The sequence below is a fragment of the Rattus norvegicus genome, chromosome 6 (genome assembly GCF_021556685.1).
Source record: "Rattus norvegicus strain SHRSP/BbbUtx chromosome 6, alternate assembly SHRSP_T2T, whole genome shotgun sequence".
Classification (NCBI taxonomy): Eukaryota; Metazoa; Chordata; class Mammalia; order Rodentia; family Muridae; genus Rattus; species Rattus norvegicus.
Window position 1 is genome coordinate 119569829 of NC_141539.1, and position 9131 is coordinate 119578959.

The 9131-nt window shown below is 36.2% G+C and overlaps 1 pseudogene; it reads right to left on the bottom strand.

The window, feature by feature from the left end:
- Positions 1 to 413: 413 nt before the first annotated feature.
- LOC148005414 (histone H3.3A-like) lies at positions 414 to 6955 on the bottom strand (annotated as a pseudogene).
- Between the last annotated feature and the right edge of the window lie 2176 nt (positions 6956 to 9131).

The following is a 9131-nucleotide window of genomic DNA, read 5'->3' on the forward strand; positions in this document are numbered from 1 at the left end:
GATCCTCCTCTTGTGCTTCAGTTTCATTAGGGTATAGTAATCCTAATGTGACTGATTTAACAATCCTAGAGTGTGTTGTAGCAGAATAGCTGGGCTCCAGTGGTGCCATATTGCCCTAGGTCTTATTGATTATCTTCTTATGCTGTCCTTTAGGTATATTGTTTTTTTCTGGTCATGGTTAGATGATCCTCATCAAAGCAGGACTTCTTTTCAGGAAAGTGTACAGAACTGTGGGCCGGACAAACAGGTCAGTGTACTGGACTCTGTTAGCTGTGTCTCAGGCATACCTCACTGGAAAGGGATTAATTGGAAAATATTTTAAGATGGCAGTTCTTGGGATCTCTCTTATACTTCTTAGGGTCTCACAAGTGTTTTCAAGATCAAAGAGTGATCCTAGAGATAGCAAATGGAGTTCATAGGACTGTGTGCAACTCATCACAGCAGGCTATGTCCTGGGGGACCTGACTGGGAAGGGACTGATAGAGCAGGCTTCCAAGTTGGTTGGTTTTGGGACCCTCAAATATTTCTAAGGGGAACAGGACACTGCTGGTTTCCTCCAAGACACCTGTGGACTGAAGAATAAGCCCAAAGTTAGACAGTGGGGCTTAGGGGACTGACTGCATGCAACTCAACTCCCCAGGTTGCTTCCCAGGTCAACTCTATAAACAGTATTAAATGATTCATAAGAGTCAGAAGAAACTGTTTCATAATATAAAAAAGGCATGTAGTTATATTATGTAATTCAACGTAATCCAAATAATTTCATTGATGGAAATGTGTTTAGTTCCAAAATTTAATGTGGACATATTCTCTTACAATACTGTTAGTTCTTTGAGAATTATGTGTATTTGAACATATTTGTGCCCTGCAACTTCGCCCATTGTACCTTGTCTTCGCTCCCATCTTTTCTCATTAAACTTTGGGATTGAATTTTTTCTCTCCCTATGAAGCCCGCTTTGTATGGCAAACCAGGGCTCATATAATTAAAGAAAATCAAATCTCCCTGTTTAGGCACCTCTTAAATACCAATAATGGTATTTAGCTAATGGTGGGTTATACATCCACCTTCTCATATCTACTGTGGAATACTGTTTTCTTGGAGCTGGGTCAGGTCCTATGCCAACTATCAACATAATCGAGTTTATATATCCTGCTTTATCCAGAAACACTGCATCTTTAAAGTTACACAGCACTCTCGTTCTTATTTTCTGTCCTACTTCTATGTAGATCCCTGAGCCTTACATGGAAGGCAATTTAAATATCCCATTTAAGAATGAGCACCACATATTCTTTTGATACTTGGTCAAGGAATGTGCATGCAACAGCTATTAAAAAAATCCCAACATAGGCAATAGAAGGTGGACATATAACATCACTGGTATCTGAAGTGTTATTGCCATTTGGTGGCTGCTGAGACATGAAGAGTCAGAATTTTTTAATGATGTAACCCTCTGTTAGGTTGACCACACACCATGGCAGGTCCCATTCCTGAGACTAGATAGGCAACACAAACTGGACATGATGGGGAAAGAAAACTGGCAAGAAGAAGAAATCTCAAAGTTGTATGGGAAGTAATGATAATCTAAAGAACATCATGTACAACTCTCAGAGAATTAGTAATAAATTTCTAAAAATTTGAATATTATATACATTTAGTAATAACACTTAAAACTGAAGTCAGAAGATTTTAACTATAGTCAGTCAAAAGTATACAAAATGGCACAGTATCCCTAAGACATTATGCAATGCACATATTATGTATTTGTCTAGGTATGCCAGTATATTCATCAGAAATATTATGATAGGACAAAGAGTTACTCAAAACATTTAGTTTAGTAGAAACCATGATGTGATCTGTGAAAAACACACTGAGAGCATAAAAGACTTTTAAATATTCCATATTTTAAGATAAATATGATGTCTATGTAATTCTGGTTTAAAACTTCACATTCATAATTATGACGGAAATTATGCAGATTCTTCTAAATTTATGATAAAAATCTGATGTATTTAAATAAGAAGGATAAGGGAGAGCCTTGGGTTTTATTTTTTTAATTAAAATTAAAAGGTAGCCAATGACCCATGCCTTTTGAACAAGAGGATAAGAAATGATAGAGAAAGTTGTTTCTTCTATTTGTACTGTTATTGAGAATGACCCAGATAGGTATTTGAAAGGGGAGATAGTCCTTTGACAGAAATTGAATCCCCCATATGTCAATGTGTGTGTAGTAGTCACTTCAGAATTTCTAGTAAACTAAAGTCAAAAGATTCAGAGTCAGGAAGTGTCACATACACGAAAACTTTACAGAGAAAAGTCATTTCATATTTGTGCATGCCTAGCTTACAGAAAGTTCACTTTTATCTCACATCTTTTAATTTATTGATAATAGATATTATATCATACTATAGATCAAAATTATATAGAAGGAATTCATGAAAAATTGAAAAAGAAGAAGTGAATTTTATAAACAAAATAAGGAAGTATTATAAAGATGGAAATAATTAGATGGATTTCTGTTGTTTTAATTGAACCTTAACTTTCAGGATCTTGACATTACTTCTTAATATAATATACAACATGAAACATTTTCTGTAAGGAAATCAGAATTAATGAAGACTAGAATCAGTTAACAGGAGTTCCTCAAACAAATTAGCAACATTTCAAATTACTAGAGTGTCAAATGAAATATATGCACAGCAATAAGAGTAAGTAAAAATGTTCCAAATGTACACTTAAGAATATTATTGTACCATTCTCCAATAACAAGTAGCTCTTTACCAACGGTCCTTACTGGCTTCATATTCCAAAACACTTAAAAAAGATAATGTGTCATTTTCTTGAAATAACCTGAAGAACACACTGTTTATTTAAATACAAAGTCAGCAGGTAATGGCATTTTGTATGAACAAATTATACATTAATATTGTCTTCATTGATTATTGATCGTAATGGTGTCTGATACCTGATTAAATAGTAAGCCATACATAAAGAAAACACAGAATGTTTGAAGGCACGTTGAAAGATTTGGGAATTCAACCTTGAAATAATTTCGACACAAGTTTTCTCCAATGAACTAAGGGTCGGATTGAAAAGGCAAATTTGGTATTCTCTGAGAAGAGAACAATTCTTTGAGAAGGATCATCTTCACAGTTTAGAAATTATAGGAAATTGAATTTATTCTCAATATGCTGGAGGAGAGTCTATCAGGACTACTGTCAATGGGATAAGCAAGGAAAGAAGACAGTCACTTTAAGATTGAAGTTCACGCTGGATGAACAACTATCAAAATGATTACACTGGTCATATCTGCACGGAATGGGAGGTTGACCTAAATGAACTCTCAAGTTTTCAATTTCTCAGATGGAATCATTTATCTTCCTTTTAATGAAAAGAAGAAGAGGAAAGATCACCATTTTTCCTTTCCTGTTTATTTTTCTGCACCAGATAAATAGAAGTATATTACAATTTAAAGTGATTCCCAATTTTTTGAGTTTTGTACTGTCTTACATGGTAATATATATTGCCTGAACCGTGGCAGAAGAGCCATTCTCGTGCTTTGCAGAGATAAATAATGTTTAAATATCCCTAATATAGCCAAGTATACTGCCTGAAAACCAGATAGAATTTAGCCAAGTATACTGCCTACAAACAGATAAAATTTAGTGGCTTAACACTCAGTGTACACAGTGTACAGATAGTACACTGTAGGTTAGAGAGTTTTAGCTATAAGTCAAACCTCAGAGCTGGCCTACTCTTTTGTTGTCATTATTATTGTAGTTGTTGTTTGATTGTTTTTTGCATAAAGTATTACTAGCTTGTTATATTATCAGAATGAAGGGTGTGTTGAGGGTGGTCTTCTAAATACTTCAGACAAGGACACAGTCTTTTCTGTGCATGTCCATTTGCCAGACCAAGAGATGTGCTTCTATATGGGATATGTTCATCCCCTGCATTCTCCATTGCAAAGACTTATTAAAATAAAGATTACATGTTGATGCCCTCCAAGGGCACATGCTTCTAATGTGATTCCTGTAATAACAACATCTGGCAGACTTGGTGTAGGTGAGAGAAAATGGTAGGTTAACATCTAAAGGACTGTATTCCTGCCAGCCTTTCACACAACCTAAGTCAAAGACTTATAACCCTAGTCTTTATTCATTTGTTCATTTTTGCTTCCTTCTTTACTTCTTTTCTTTTTTCTGGCCCTTTTGGACTGATCAGTGAAGAAGTTGTACAGTTCCCCTAGTTACATAACAAGGTCACATAACAATCACATTTGTTCTGATGAATGTTTGATGGCCACTGTGTGTTGAGCCAATTCCAGACAAAAAGAACAAGTCCAAAGCCAAAGCATTGACCTGGAAAATACTGGTTGGGAAGAAAGAGAAGCAAGAAAATATCTTACCAGTTCTTGACTGTGTGCTTCTCAGAAGTAGAACTATCTCTTCCTTTCACAGTTCTGTTCCTAGAGTGTGAAAACTGTCTCATAATTCTGAGAACTTGTTGAAGATTAACTTCAATTAACATTGATTGTTATTATTTTCTTATGGAAGAGAAACACAATGATGGAAGATGGGAAAAGGTCAGAATTAGGACTAAACTAAAGTCAGGTATATAGTCTCTTAATAAACTATTGCAACACAGACACTCTAGGTGCAATGTATTTGTTGAGACTTGAAACTAGTTCTGTAATGAAGGAAAAGCATAAATGGAGTAAGAAATGACAGAGAAATAGCCTGTAAATACACACACACACACACACACACACACACACACACACACACACACACACTCTAATACAGGCACACAAAAAGGTTGTGGTTGTGCCACTCTTTTGAAGTTTGAAAACACTATATATTTCAGGTATCAGCTTCATATCTAAGTTCTCTTTTAATTTAGCATTGTATTCAGCAAGAAGTTGTAATTTTCTTGTTTTTTGCAAGTTCATGTATTACCCCAGCTGAAAGTGACTGAATTAAACTTCATGATACATGCTGATGATAAGTGGGAATTTTCTCCCTAGGAAAATATCAAGTATTCTAACCTTGATCTCTACCCCTTCTGTTTCTTACTTACCTAGCTTTATTTTTTCAAATATAATTTCTTTTAAATCTCTAATTATTGTTTTTTAATTACTTTTATTTTTTACATTCCAGTCATTACCTCCCACAGGTCTGCCCTTCCACAGTTCCTCATTCCATTCCACCTCCCTCTTTCTTCTGGGGAGCATATGTGATTTCAAGAAAAAAAAACTACCCTCTTTTTTTCTGATTTCCAATTTCCAATCAATTCCACGAAGCAATGACATAAGCCAGTTACAGTGCTTTGAGTACATTGGCTGTTACGCAACTCTCAACTTACACAATTTGGATTTGTCTTGACTTGAGTCCCAATGTCTTACTTTGTCTTCATAACCTGGTATTATAATCATTTATTACCCCATATCAGCATCATGATACATGAATTTTCTTGCTATCAAGTACATTAACAAACAAAACCTTCTATTTAGAGTTAATACTGTTTGAGAGAAGATGATTCTTTAAACTTTATTGAGAGGCAATTCCCAAGAAAATCAGGGTAGACCAAACTCTGAAATATTACTCCCACAGAGTAGAATCAGTAGCGTAACAGTAGAGCAATCAGAGCAATGTGCTTCCTCTTTGTCTAATGATGACATGAAATACTGCAGAAGAGAGGGAGGAGGGCGGTAATGGGGGAAGGATGGGGAAGGGAACAGCCATAGAGAAGGGGAAGGAGAGGGGTTAGGGGGATGTTGGCCCAGAAACCAGGAAAGGGAATAATAATCGAAATGTAGATAAGAAATACCCAATTTAATAAAGATGAAAGAAATAGATAAAAGAAGAAGAGAGCACATGCAAATTTTCTAACTCCTTTGGAGATGCTTTTCTTTTCATGGGCTAGATCATAGACTTTCTATTTTTCATTATTTCTCTGTACTTGTTCTGGGTATGTGTATAATATGTATGTGTGTGTGTGTGTGTGTGTGTGTGTGTGTGTGTGTGTGTATTTAGGTCTGTGTATAAGTCCATGTATGTGAGCACTATTTACCCATTCATCTCTCCCAAATGAATGGGTGCAGAGATCATGGGATCAGCCATTTTGTACTTCACTGTTTTGCCTTTCCACAATTTTGGCGGTTTTTTTTTGTTCATCATTAAGAAATTTACTTATTTGTAAAAAATCCAAATGGTGGCACTGTCCAGAGAATTTTAACAGGTTTATTTATAATTCTTACAAAGTTGAACTATTGAAATGTGTTCACTGAAATGTTTTGCTTGCATTTATGTTTTACATCTTACATTTATATTAAAATCTCACACACAAATGAACGTGGAGAAACTGCTGATGCCGGATTCTGTCCCCTGTGGTTCCACTAGCAATCACATACTTAGGTACCTTTGACCCCATGGAAAATATATCTAACATTCAGAACTACAAACAACAGGAAAAAGAGAAAAACTTTTTTTTTTTTTTGAGAATGAAATGTTTCTCCTCACAGTGGAGTCCTAAGCACGTTCTCCGCGTATGTGGGTGGCCTGCTAGCTGGATATCTTTTAGCATAATTGTTACAAGTTTGGCACGAAGAGCACACAGGTTGGTTTCTTCAAAAAGGCCAACCAGATAGGCCTCGCTTGCCTCCTGCGAAGCACCAATAGCTGCACTCTGGAAGCGCAAGTCTGTTTTGAAGTCCTGAGCAATTTGTTACACCAGACGCTGAAAGGAGAGTTTGTGAATTAGAAAGAAGTTCAGTGAACTTTTGATCTTCCGATAGCATTTGACGTCACAGAGGGCCAAAGTACCACGCCTGTACCAATGAGGTTTCTTCACCCCTCCAGTAGAGGGCACACTCTTGAGAGCGGCTTTCGTAGCCAATTTTTCCCTGAGTGTTTTGCCAATGATGAGTTTGCAGGCAGTCTGCTTTGTATGAGCCATGGTGTGGGAACTTCCTTACTTACCCACTTTCTTCTTTGGCAGGAGCTCAGCAAGCGAGAGGTGGCACTGGCGTTAGAGAGCAGCCGCGCCGCGAACACCTCCAGCACTCTTTCTTACATCCCTCTTAAATTATGAGCCTAAGTCAATTCTCTCTCATTAAATTGCTTCAGTCACATACTCGGTCACAGTGACGAGAAAAATAGCTAACAGAGTGATTAATGCATTTTCACTTTCATTATTCCTGCAGAGGCACTGAGGGAGCGATGGTGGGGGAAAGGATGAAGCAGTACTAAAAGCTTTTATTATTTACAGTTTATGAACACTTTGTGTCCTACCTAGATATTATTAGATTGAAATAATATTAAAACTCCCAGGAGATTCTAATCATAACTGCCATTACTCCAAATGCGGGCAAATGTGGACTATGATATTGGATATACTTACTACTAACATAGCTTCCAACTTGTCAATCACTGATTACAAATGATTGATATTGGAGTCATGCACATTTTTGTTAACAGAGGAATGTGAAGTCAAGACAGCAAGTAGATAAAATAGTGAGAAGGGATTCATTAGATGGATGAGATTGGTAGGAAATATGAAATTTGCCTGTTTTTATGAGTTAGACGTGCTCGGACCTGCTTCTTTTCCAATTTTTACTGATAAATTCAAGTTATTACCAAAAATGCATGAATTTGCTAGCAAAGTCAACAGTGGAGTTTTCTAGCATTTAATTTGATAAATACAAAACTAGCACTAAAAGATTTTATACTGTCTTTAATACTTCTCATTGAATATGCAAATCTATTAGGGACACTTAAATGTTTCTATATGGCATATATGTACTAAAAAGAACACAACAATTGTGTTCTTTACCGCGAGGATGAAAACAGGGCAAAATAAAAGCAATTATTTAGTATTTGAAAAGGTACAGAGGGCACTTATGTATTATATGATGATACATATAAATTTGAAAAATTATTTTGAGAATACACGAATAGTATAGGCTTCAGTCATGCTACATTGCCATGAGATAAACTATCATGCTTACATGAACTAGAAAAATGATTAAATTTAATATAATAAGAAAAAGGCTTGAATCCAAAGAAGAAGAGACAGTTAAGATCCAATAGATTCGACTGAGTGTGAGGAATGAGGTTTATTGACAGATGATCTAGAACGTAACATACCATTATATGATGTAGTTAAAGGCTAGGTATTTGTTTCCAGAAATCTGATATTTATTGGAGAAGAGAGTGCAGACACACTTCTGACTAAATATACACGTCAAAATTCATACTAGGAAATATGACAAAGCATCGGCAAGCAAAAATTTTGCATACTTTGGTGAGGCAGGTACCCCATGTACTGAAATCCCTGTCAGAATGACAAAGAACAAGATTTATCACATTTCAAGACACATGCGATTTGAAACAAAGCCATGTGTGTTTATGTATATTTGTCTGTGAAAGTTTATACGTGTCTATCTATTTATATAGGTATCTCAGTGTTATATGTTCTGATGTGTGTGCATATGTGTATATTATATATATATATATATAGTAAGCATATCTCTGTTTGTATGTGCATGTATATCATGTGTTTGTGCATATAGTATGTGATCATGTGTGTCTATGTATCTATGTGTGTTTGTTCTTGTGTGTATGTACCTGTTTGTCTATCATATCTATTATATGAATCCTGTGTTGGTTGTGTACTCGTGTAGGTGTCTATTTGTTTTAGTTTAGTTTAGTTTTAGTTTTTATTGGTTATTTTGTTTATTTACATTTCAAATGTTATCCCACTTCCTGGTTTCTTCTCCACCTCCCCTATCCTACACCCCTTCCCCTGCATCCACGAGAGTGCTTCACCATCCAACCATCCATCTACCCACTTCATCCCCACCACCGTAGTATTCCTCTACTCTGGGGCATTATGCCTTCACAGGACCAAGGGACTCCCCTCCCTTTGATGCCAGACAATGCCATCCTCTGCTACATATGCAGCTGAAGACATGGGTCCCTCCATGTGTATTCTTTGGTTGGATGTTTAGTTCCTGAGAGCTCTCGCATGTCTGGATGGTTAATATTATTGTTCTTCCTACGAGGTTGGAAAGATCCTTCACCTTCTTCAGTCCTTCAGCTAACTCCTCCATTGGGGTCCCCCTTCTCAGTGT